The sequence below is a fragment of the Arvicola amphibius genome, chromosome 14 (genome assembly GCF_903992535.2).
Source record: "Arvicola amphibius chromosome 14, mArvAmp1.2, whole genome shotgun sequence".
In the NCBI taxonomy this organism is placed as follows: Eukaryota; Metazoa; Chordata; class Mammalia; order Rodentia; family Cricetidae; genus Arvicola; species Arvicola amphibius.
Window position 1 is genome coordinate 61,133,495 of NC_052060.1, and position 12,413 is coordinate 61,145,907.

Genomic DNA, 12,413 nt, shown 5'->3' on the forward strand with positions numbered 1-12,413 from the left:
ACTCCAAAATGTTAAATAGAAAGATGGAAAAGAAACAGGTGCCTGTAGATAAACACCAAGGTGAGATGTGTCCGACCAGCCTCACACCTGTGGAATCAGATGTACGCAGGTACAAGAAAAGTCACACATCCTAAGACAAAAGTTCTTAGCTAAATACAATTCACTCATACCTGGAAAAAAAGAGTTCAGTGTACCTGGTGTGTCCATTCCACCTTTAAAGTCATATTGAAAGTCCCAACATTTTCCTCCATGTGCTATGTCAGACCTACAACACTGCCTGAAACTATAAAGATGAAATTGAACTCTGACATAGGTAGTTTTGTAATAGAATCCTATCTCAACCCTTGTTGGGCTTCAATTTGTAAGTTGTCCTCTCTAGGATTCCTTCCTACATGGGGAGGTAATCAGATGTGATGGGGCTGAATAGAATGTGATTTCTACAAACCCACACAATTGAAGGGCATATGTTGGGCTTGTTAAGGCCCTGACATAATCATCTTTAATTATGGTGTCTAGACTAAACATTAAGCAAGATTACGATGCAATTCAGATTGTCCTTCTACGTCAGTTTTCTTGAAGATGGGTTTTCACACTCATTAATGAAACATTTTTATTTTATGTATATCTCCAAACATTCACAGATCTGAAGGGTACCCAGTAAAGGATGCTGAAGTTACAACTGTAGCAAATTCTAGAAACAAAGAGGAAAATAAGGTACCTTGTTGGGGGAAGGGCTTGGTTCCCGACTGCTCAGTCCAGAAATAATCACACAGCAACTGTATTATTTAAATCACAGCTTGGTCCATTAGCTCTAGCTTCTTATTGACTAACTCTTACATCTTAATTTAACTCATTTCTATTAATATGTGTTTGGCCATGTGGCTGTAGCTTACTGGCTAAAATTCCTGCATCTATCTCCAGCATCTCTCTAACTCTGCCCTTCTTTCTCCCAGCATTTAGTTCTGTCTTCCCCACCTAACTAGTTCTGCCCTGCTATAGGTAAAAAGCAGTTTCTTTATTCATTAATGGTAATCACAGCATACAGAGAGAAAGCCCACATCACCTCCCTTTTTCTGTTTAAATGAAAAGGAAGGGTTTATCTTCAACATAGTAAAATTATGGATAACAAAACAGATATCATGCAATAATTACAATTACAATATTTATATCTATTTTATCTTTTATCATAACTAAGGAAATCTATAATTATAACTATAAATTTAACTCTATCAAAGACTCCAGAAGGATATAATATTACCTAAGTTAACAGGAGGTGCATTATAAGCAACTTCCAAAACCCTAGAATTGACAGAAGCATCTCACTACCTGGACAGTCACCAAAAATTGTTCTGTACCTTTGGGACATCCATCTTCAGCCTATAGGCCCATAGTATCCAGCAGACTTTTCCATGAATCAGGAAATTTTAAAGACAGTTCCAATCATATTGGCAGTCTGTCAGTCACTTTTTTCTGTGTCCTGCAGAATGTCTAGCAGATGCTTTCGTGAAGCAGGAAACCCAAAGGATCATCTCATCTTTAGGCAAGTTTAGCAGTCATTTATCTGTGGGCTCTACATGTCCAGTCCAGGCAAGAGCAGTTTCTTGCCCAAATGACTAACATACTCCATAAAGAGCATCTTTGATGCCCATCTTCCTCTTGAAGTAATTGGTGCTGCCAGGAGCAGATGTGTCTCATTGTCATGTAAAGTCCTAAGTTATTAAAACATTTTAAATGCCATATTCTGAAGCTCTCTGAAAGATTTGAAGAATACTTATCTAGCTGAAATATATCTCTATACATCTAGAAAAGCTAACTAACATGACTACAAACTTGACTATTACAGGTGGTTATCTATTAACCTGTATTTCTTAATTATACATTACATTTTTATATTTTAATTAATTAATTTATTTACTAAAGTTTTCCACCTCATCCCCTCCTCCCATTTCCCTCCCCCTCCCCCTCCTACTCTCCCTCCCTCTCCAGTCCTAAGAGAAGTCAGGGTGCCCTGCCCTGTGGGAAGTCAAAGGCCCTCCCCCCTCCATGCAGGTCTAGGAAGGTGTGCATCCAAACAGACTAGGCTACCCAAAAGCCAGTACATGCAGTAGAATCAAAACTCAGTGCCATTTTCACTGGCTTCTCAGTCAGCCCTCATTGTCAGCCACATTCAGAGAGTCCAGTTTGATCACATGCTTGTTCAGTCCCAATCCAGCTGGCCTTGGTGAACTCTCATTAGATCAGTCACACGGTCTCAGTGGGTGGAAAAAAACCCTCATGGTCCTGACTTCCTTGCTCATGTTCTTCCTCCTTCTGTTCTTCATCTGGACTCTGGGAGCTCAGTCCATTGCTCCAATGTGGGTCTCTGTCTCTATCTCCATCCATCACCAGATGAAGGTTCTAGGTGATATGCAAGATATTCATCAGTGTGGCTATGGGAGAAGACCAGTTCAGACACACTCTCCTCTGCTTCCCAAGGACCTGCTGCTGGGGACATCCCCTTAGACACCCGGGAACCCCTCTAGAGCCAAGTCTCTTGCCAACCCTAAAATGGCTCCCTTAATTAAGATATCTTCTTCCCTGCTCTCATATCTACCCTTCCTCCATCTCAACCATCCCATTCCCCCAAGCTCTTCCCAATCCTCCCCTTCTCCCTTCTCTCTCCCCATCTCCCCTTCCTCACACCCTACCCCCACCTCCATGCTCCCAACCTTTGCCCAGTGATCTTGTCTACTTCCAATATCCAAGAGGATAAATATATGTTTTTCTTTAGGTTCACCTTATTATGTAGGTTCTCTAGGATCCTGAACTATAGGCTCAATGTCTTTTGTTTATGGCTAGAATCCACTAATGAGTGAGTACATACCATATTCATATTTATGGGTCTGGGTTATCTCACTCAAAAAGTGTTTTCTATTTCCATCCATTTGCATGCAAAATTCAAGATGTCATTGTTTTTTACTGCTGAGTAAAACTCTAAAGTGTATATGTGCCACACCTCCTTTATCCATTATTCCATTGAGGGGCACCTTGGTTGTTTCCAGGTTCTAGCTATTAAAAATAGTGCTGCTATGAACATAGTTGAACAAATCCTTTTGTAGTATGATTAGGCATCTCTTGGGTATATTCCCAAGAGTGGAATTGCTGGATCCTGAAGTAGGTTGACTCCCAGTTTCCTGAGAAACAACCACACTGATTTCCAAAGTGGTTGCACAAGTTTGCATTCCCACCAGCAATGGATGAGTGTTCCCCTTACTCCACATCCTCTCCAGCATAGGTTATCATTGGTGGTTTTGATTTTAGCCATTCTGACAGGTGTAAGATGGTATCTCAAAGTTGCTTTGATTTGCATTTCCCTGATTGCTAAGGAGATTGAGCATGACCTTAAGTGTCTTTTGGCCATTTGAACTTCTTCTGTTGAGAATTCTCTGTTCAGTTGAGTACCCCATTTTTTGATTGGGTTATTCAGAAATTTAATGTCTAGTTTCTTGAGTTCTTTATATATTTTGGAGATCAGGCATTTGTCTGATGCAGGGTTGGTGAGAATCTTCTCCCATTCAGTAGGTTGCCTTTTTATCTTAATGACAGTGTCCTGTGCTTTACAGAAGATTCTCAGTTTCAGAAGGTCCCATTTATTCATTGTTGCTCTTATTGTCTGTGCTACTGGGGTTATACATAGGAAGTAGTCTCCTGTGTCCATGTGTTGCAGGCTAGTCCCCACTTTCTCTTCTATCAGGTTAAGTGTGGTCAGATTTATATTGAGGTCTTTAATCCATTTGGACTTGAGTTTTGTGCATGGTGATAGATATGGATCTATTTTCATTCTTCTACAGGTTGACATCCAGTTATGCCAGCACCATTTGTTAAAGATGCTTTCTTTCTTCCATTGCATAATATTAGCTCCTTTGTCAAAAATCAGGTGTTCATAGGTTTGTGGATTAATATGCGGGTCTTCGATTTGATTCCATTGGTCAACATCTCTGTTTTTATGCTAATACCAAGCTGTTTTCATTACTATAGCTCTGTAATAGAGTTTGAAGTCAGGGATAGTAATGCCTCTGGAAGTACTTTTATTGTATAAGATTGTTTTGGCTATCCTGGGTTTTTTTGTTTTTCCATAAAAAGTTGATTATTGTTCTTTCAAGGTCTGTGAAGAATTTTGTTGGGATTTTGATGGGGATTGCATTGAATCTATAGATTGCTTTTGGTAGAATTGCCATTTTTACTATGTTGATCCTACCAATTCAAGAACATGAGATCCTTCCACTTTGTGATATCCTCTTCAATTTCTTTCTTCAAAGACTTAAAGTTCTTGTCAAATGGATCTTTCACTTCCTTGGTTAGAGTTACCCCAAGATACTTTATGCTATTTGTGGCTATATTGAAAAGTGATGTTTCTCTGATTTCCCTCTCTGCTTCTTTGTTCTTTGAGTATAGGAAAAAAATAAATAAAAATTGTTAGCTACAACTGACGAACCTACAGTTCGTCACTACAGTTCGTCACTATCTATACCAAAGTGTGATGGGTAATGTTGAGTTTTAATGGGGTGGTAACATCATCCAAACCCTGATCAGTAGAAGAGAATCTCTGCATGTTGACTCCATATTATGAATTGATGCTGACATCAGAGCAGCCGAGATTTCTTACTTTCCAACAATGAGAGATAGTGCAAAATACATTTGCAATCCAGTTAATATGGCAGCCATTACTGTTATGTGGAAATACAGGCTGCATGTGCCCTATCTGGACTGCTGCCTTCTTGAGTCCTGGTGCTTAGGAAACACAGAAGGTCCATCAGTGATGGGCTCAATGGCATTTGATTTATATGTCTGGAATTTTTCTATAGAGAGAGGCCAAAACCTTCATAATAGCAAGAAAAGTAATTTATTAAACAAAAATTCTCCCTTAGTTTATGACATTTCAGAACAAAGGATGCAGAAGCGCTAGGAGAAATGGGCTTGCATTTAGAAAATCCAAATTTAAATGGGAGTGGCCATAGAGGGAGATGATTCCCTTCATCTTGTTGGTCTAGCTAGGCAGTTAAACAGGAGCTGTGTATCTTTTTATGCTGGGGACAGTGTTGTCTGTGACACACATCCCTTCTCCTGCCTGCTTTATAAACAGTTCCACTGACGAAGCCCCAGGTCCCTGGTCTCATTGACCTCAGGCTACAGCAGCAGGTTGTGCATTACAACAGTAACCTGGAACCCGCACATCTCAAGACATACACTGTCCTGCAATCGCAAAAATAGTTTGCTGACTTACCCTGCAGATAACCAAAGTCCCCACCCCTATTCTCAGTTTGTTCCCATCTGGGTTTTACACAGTATTTGAATTCCCACTGCATCTGACAAGGCCAATATTTGGATGGTTAGAATTGTCACTGTATTTGTAATCTCAGCAACAATCTACTTCTCCAAGTGTTATACAACAAATCCACTAAATAAATCATCATTTTATTTTGCCAAGTTCAACTTAACTAGCAAACCTCATAATAATGACCACTTCTCTCCACTTTTCTGAATCTGATTTCATATTCTCCTGTTATTTTAATGATATTTAATATTTCCCTCATACACTTTTCTCTATGCCTATGTGGGGGGAGGGTAGATTTTATTACACAATTCTAAAGGGATACATCGTTGATTGTATTTTTCTATTGATAGATAAAATGTATCACTGAACCTCTCTCAAGGAACAGTGCTGCTCTGAGCCAATTTATGTAGCCTCTTATGAGTTAGGAAGGGTTTTTTTGTTTCTTTTTTTGCTAGAGAAGGAGCTGGGAACTAGCACATTTGCCCAGGAGGCCTGTCGGCTCCACTGAGTGACAGCCACCAAAGCAGCACTGGGCTGAAGAGTTCCTGCAAAGTAAGATAAAAGTCACTCTTTGAATAACACCCACTGGCTAGAGAAAGCACAAGAAACAAACAGCAGGGGGAAAAACTGTCAAATAAAATCAATAGGGTCTCTGCCTGGGATTTGGGAAGTCAAACAATGGAAAAATGTGTGATTTAATAGTATTGATCCTCAGTGATGTCCTCGGCAAAGCCGCTTACACCCTTCTCAGGAACCCATTGTGTTAAATGTTCATCACTCACGGTCCCGTAAGTCCGATACTCCCCTTGATGTGTTCAAATTATACTGCAATCTAACCTGCAGGAAGCACCGTCTCCATGCTTTGGGGGTGAAATGAGTAAACTATATAAATAAATTTGAACTGGCAGATTAAGATGACAGATCTGGGGCTGAGCTGACCTCGGTGCTGAGTTTTTCTCTGGAGAGAGCATAAACCTGAACCTGAAATGCAGTCAGGTGGGTGCTGCTTCCTACCCAGGATATCAGAAAAAAGGAAACATAGGTAGATTTATAGCAAACACATTCTCACACCTAAAACAAAGAAATTAAACAATTCCAAAGGTACCTAGAAATCCATTAATTCTGTGACTCTGGAAATATATAATTCATACTGTAAATACAGCATCACTTCTTAATGCACTGTCCTAAATATAGAAACTTAGGTTTATTTTTGTGTGTATATATGCTCAGAGGTTCAGACATTTAACGAAATCTCAGGTTTAGTGCATGTAAACATTTTTTTAAATACAAAATTAAATAACATTTCATTTCCCAGGATAATCAGAAGCTCAGTACGAAACACACTGGTCCATGGAGCACAGAATTATGCATTAGTGCATTGTCCATTTGATCAGAAAAGATGTTTTTTTGTGTAACGTTTGAAATGTAACAGAGGCATTTCACAAGGGACACTCAGCAGTCAGCAAAGCATAGTTGAGACTGCTGTTTGAATCCCTGGTAGATGCTAAGGGGGAGCAGCTAGCTATATTGATACTGTGGGATAAAGAGCTAACACAACAGCGGTCTGTAGCAAGCTCTGAGCAGAGGTGAAGTTGGAGGCTCCATAACACAAGCAGGAGCTGGGAATTCCTGCCCAGGGTAACTGCTTCAGTAATGTTAGTCAAGCTGAGAGAATGGGATCAGACACAGAGATTAGAAGGCAGGATTCGTGACTAATCACACAGCAGAGTCCTGTGCTGAGGGAAAGGAGGAGGCAACCTGTAAGTAGTTAACAATGTCATATACCACAGGCTAGTATAGAAGTATGGTGGCTTATCATCCTATCTGTTTTATTCAAAAATAAGCTGTATTTATTTTTAAAAAACTAAGTAAAAATATTAAACTCAGAAACTATATAGCACTTCTCTGTATAAAATTTCAATAAGTTTTTCATTGGGAATGACTTATACTGCATTCAGTGTTTTACCCGAGATTAAATTAAACAACTATCCGTAAATACAGTGGCACTCCAATTCCCAAGACTAAATATGCCCCCACATACCTGCTTCAGAGGACTCAGTCCCTGATTCTGGGTCATAAGCAAAATTATTCTGGTAGTTTTTGGTTGTGGAAGCATGTGTGTTGGTGGGGGTGTAACGAAAGTATTGTTCTTATTTTAAACAAACCTCTTTGATTGTCAGAAAATGTAGAATGCTATGATCCTGTGGCCCTGTTTACACAAACCTCTTCCCACTGCCTCCATCTCCACATGCAATATTTCTGTCCTATTTTCCTTAGATAATTTTCTTTGATCAGTCTCTAAATGGCTTTCTTTGCTTCTCCAGCACTGAATCGTAAGAAATGTATTACTGCCTTTGCACGACTCAGTCTCTCAGTGTATCAAAGCTTCAGGCATGCTGTCCATTTTTCATGTCAAAGAGAATTCATATTTGATTTCATTTGTTTTAAATCATGTCACCACATGAGCATAAAATACCACATAGATGCTTTTTCTTTCTGAAAATGATAATAAAATATTTTAAGAGGTGCTATATATATATATATATATATATATATATATATTATGTGCTTACTTAGAAAGCAGAAATATCAAACCATGCACACAGCCTCTGAACTTTGCATCTATTTCCCTCCCAGAATACAGAGGCCATAAGTCATTGATAAGATGGGAATACAACATATCATTTCTCTTTACCTGCACATGTGCATTGGTTTAAAACACCAGAAGTTAACAATCTGCCTTTTCATTTAAAAGAACAAGAGTGAGTTTGACACACACACACACACACACACACACACACACACACACACACACACACACGTTAGTGGGTCAGTAATGCTGGCTTTCATGTAGTTTTAATCAATACTGAAGTTCATAGTTCCTGCAGGAAAGAAACTCCATTGTGAATCAATACAATCTTTATCAGTGTTACTGGAGAGATTGAAACGAATACGTTGTTGTTCACCAGGAAAGATGGGAAGCAAAGAGAACACTAGAGGCAGCTGCCTTCGGGTTTTCATGGGGATCTTTATGGTGTCAATCCATGAGATTTTATCTTCTGATAATGCAAAGTCACACTTACCTCTCCAGATTGTTTTAATGGCAATCAGCCATAATAGACATCGATACATTTGTAAAATCAAGAGTACAGTCATTTACCACACATCCAGACCTAGGAGACTTGAAATGTCTTAAAAACATTGCCAGTAGACTCATTATGCCATTTAAATTTTAAAAGGCCCTGAATAATAGCACATGCCTTTAATTTTACCAACCCTCCATCCCTCCCCTTAAACTTTGTAAACTATTGTTTTCCTGGTCAAATATAGAATAACAACAGAGTACAGAATGATAGGAAGCAAAACAAGACTTTTGTGGACAGACGGAGCCTATTGTCACTCCTGGTCCACTACTTCTATTATTTTATAATGATTATTAAGAAATTTCTCTGAGAAATTTTGGCCTTTAAAAGAACGCTAAATAACTCTGGTATTTGTTTCTGTTTTCCTATCGATCCCGAGCTGTTCACAAGGTGGGTTTAATGGAAGAAGGCTGACTGATATGCTTTCTGAGTCTCATCCCATCCAGGAAATATCTGCCCACTGAGGAAACGCTCCATCCTCTCTTAGTTGCTGCTAAGATTTATGGGCCTGACTTCTGAATAGCTCTCTTCCAGAGTATCTATTTGTCACCGAGTCAATTGCCCCTTCCTATGATAAAAAGCTTAGGTATTTCACTGCTCACTGGAGGAATTAGTCTTAAGGAAGGATCCTCCCCGCCCACGCTCAATTTGATAGTCACGTGAGAGCGAGCGATGTGGCTGGAAACTTCACACCGGCTGTAGCCGTTATTTTCAGAAGAGGGTTGAAAACTCCAGTGACCCTTACAATCAGATAAGCTCTCTCTGTAATTGAGACAAGGGCTCTTCCATCCCTCGTGACTAATATCCAGGCTGCCTGAGAGGCACGTGGGAGGCGGAACTTGCTGTGCAATTAAAGGGGAAATGGAACTGTAGGAAGCGCTAGCTCACACATTTAAATCTGGGAAACTTGGGGATGTATTTGCATGTGCGCCTTCCTTTTGGAGGGGTGACACTGTTTGGTTCTGACGGAAGGGATAGAGCTGAGACAGGAAACTGGTGTCTGTGCTGTGATGAAATCTGACTAGTGTCCGGTGGCTGTCCCCAATGGTCTTTAGTAACGAGCGGTGGACAGACACAAGGGCATTTCCTCTTGTTAAAAATGATGAACTAGGCTATTTTATAGCATTCAGATACAGTCAGATTAGTAGACAGAGATTATTTTGTACTCTCAAAAACAGGTTATCCCAGTTCACCAGCCCTTGTGGAAGTTACCACTTCTCTAGCTGGTCTTTAATGCTCCTCTCGTCTGGGACACATGAGGCATGGAGAGCAGCCATTTGGACATAAAAGCTGAACTGAAAGTCCTCCGAGGCTCTAGCCAATGCCAGAGTAGATTTTCATTACCATCTAGTAATGAAATGTTTTTCTTTCAGAGAGTCAGATATTAATTTGTATTCTGTGGGTCCTGAATTTGTATGGGTTGTTTTTATCATCAATGATGATTGCATGGGCAGAGTTTATGGGACCAAGTCAAATTGTTCAAAATAACCTACAGCAGTTCTTCGGTTAAATGTTTTAACTAAACAGGATGGAAAAGAAAGAAGACAGAGGAAAGAAAATATTACACAATTAATCTTTATTTTCAGTTAACTTCCTTTGTTCTTTGATGGTTTCATACGTGTATATAATGCATTCTGATTGCTCCCACACCCTGCTCGCCCTCATCCACGTCAGTCCTGTCCCCTCCCCCATCATTCCCAAACATGTCTTTCCTGAGTTTGTCTTTATGTTGACGTATACTAGGTAAACACACACTGGCCATCACACCCCCACCCTCTCCAGTTCCCCCTCCATACCTGACTTCTCCCGTCTCATGGGTCTCACACCAATCTCTCTCTCATATTTTTGTCCACCCATTTGGTCTTCCCAGCCACCGTATCACCAGTGCCGCCTGTGTGGCCCTGGGTATGAGGTCACCAATTAGTGTCTGGTGGGCTCAGTGGCAGGGCCGCAAGTGAAGAAGATGACTTCCCTCTCCCAGAATCTATCAGAGGCCAATTGCTAAATGCTAAAAAAAAAAAATAAATTTTATGTTTGAAAGGAATCATTATAAATTTCTCACCTCACTTATTTTCTGTAATTGAAGAGTAATGGACCAGCATTAGCCGTTTTATATACTGGATCTAGGAACATTTGGTGGGTTAGAGGTTTTTGCAGATGTTGCCCAGAGATTTAGAAGAGGGTCGGCAAAACACATCTTGGAGGCTCACCAACAAGGAAAGTCCCAATCCACAAACGGGCATCCATGGCCAGTTCTGGATATTCTTCCCACCCACTCTCGCTGTACAGCTACCTACTCAAGTACAGTGGATACCACATACCTCACAAATTCAAATTTTACTATATTTGCTCACTGGCTCGTAGTGGGAAATTTCACATCTGGATTTTAAAGATTTGGATGAACTATGAGAATGTGATGGGCCTACTAAATTGTGTGCCATGAATATGGGTGTCTGCAATTTATTTGCATGGTTTTATTTTGCAGAGCACCTTTTCTCTGCCAGTATTTTGTGGGGCCATATTTGCGGGAATGACGTACTGACATCTTCTTTAACCGCCTGGAACATACAATGAACAGGTTTCTTTTTAGAGAGAGAAAATTAAGGCCAAAGAGTGCACTTAGTGATGGACCCTAAGCCTTATTGGTATAAAGGCAATGTTCTCAAACTCCATGCTAGACTTTGAGAATAGAAAAGAAAATGAAATAATAAGTCCAAATGCCCCCCTGCCATATTTTGACAGCATTGGACCTACAGTTGAAAACACACACCATCATCACTTTTTTGACAATTAATCTTTAGGCCACATAAATCCAATGTAAAATCAGATTTTAGAGCTAAGAAAAGAGGTATCTGCATCATGCCAAACATGTTTCCAACTTTTAACAGAAAAGATATTCATTTTATACTAAATTCCCGGTGTAAGGAAGGAGCAGCAGAGTCTGTGGAAGCCTTCAGTTTCTGACTGAAGGAGAACTCAATTCATGAGGATTCCATAGCGATTATGTAGAGGAGAGTCTCAGCCATTTCAAGACCAAAGGTAATCTGCAATGGCGGCAGAGACCTTCTGCCTCCAGCTTCAGCCACAGCAGCACAGAGATGGGGAACAGAGTCGACCCAGAGAATGAGGACCCCATAGCAGAACCCAGAAGTGCCACTGTGCCCGTTCAAGGCACTCTATAAATAAGATTCTGTTTTCAGCATGGAAGAAACTATTTCTGAAAACAACATACTCACAGACACTTTCCAATCCAAAGTGCTCAGCATCAGTTAAAATTAAATCCTGTATTAGCAGAGAGGCTGATGCTGGGAAAACTCTGGGTGAAATTTTCCTCAAGCCTTTGGGAGAATCACCGAGTGCTGAAGATAACAAGAATCAAAGTCTCCCTGGAGGGTAGGTCACAAGAGCCACTGGGGCTGCTCAGGCTGTCCAGACACTGTGTTTTTATGTGAATATCCAGCTGTATTTCCCTCAGAGAATAGTAGCCCTGTTCTATGTAATTCTGATTTCCTCTTAACTGCTGGTTCAGAAGCAATGGGCCCCGCCCCTCTTGGCCTCTGTCGTTAACACATATATATCACAGACTAGTTGCTTCAGCCATGAATACTTCTTGAGTTGGGGAGAGCAGGAAGCTTCAATCAAGGTGTGGCTGACTATATTTCTGGTGGAGTCTTCCTGATTCTCCAAGGATACCTTCTTGCTAGATCCACATGCTCTAGAGAGGGGGTTCATCTCCCCCTGACTCTTCTTCACTACTTTCAAGGATTAGTTGTGGCGTATGAGCTACAGCTTCTGAAATGTCCCCATTGGGGCTTTAGAACCTCCCCAGTGAACATCTGGGTATAAAATCATCCCACATGTGCTGTTCATGCTAATGCCCTTCATGCTTGGAAGCTATATTCATTTCTTTCATTTCAACAGAGTCCAAAGACTTCATTGTTCCAAGGTCAACTCTT

At 40.4% G+C, this 12,413-nt stretch overlaps 1 protein-coding gene across 1 annotated transcript in view; it reads left to right on the forward strand.

The window, feature by feature from the left end:
- Negr1 (neuronal growth regulator 1) overlaps window positions 1-12,413 on the forward strand; it is a 674,664-nt gene that overhangs the window by 426,152 nt on the left and 236,099 nt on the right. The window lies entirely within an intron of this gene.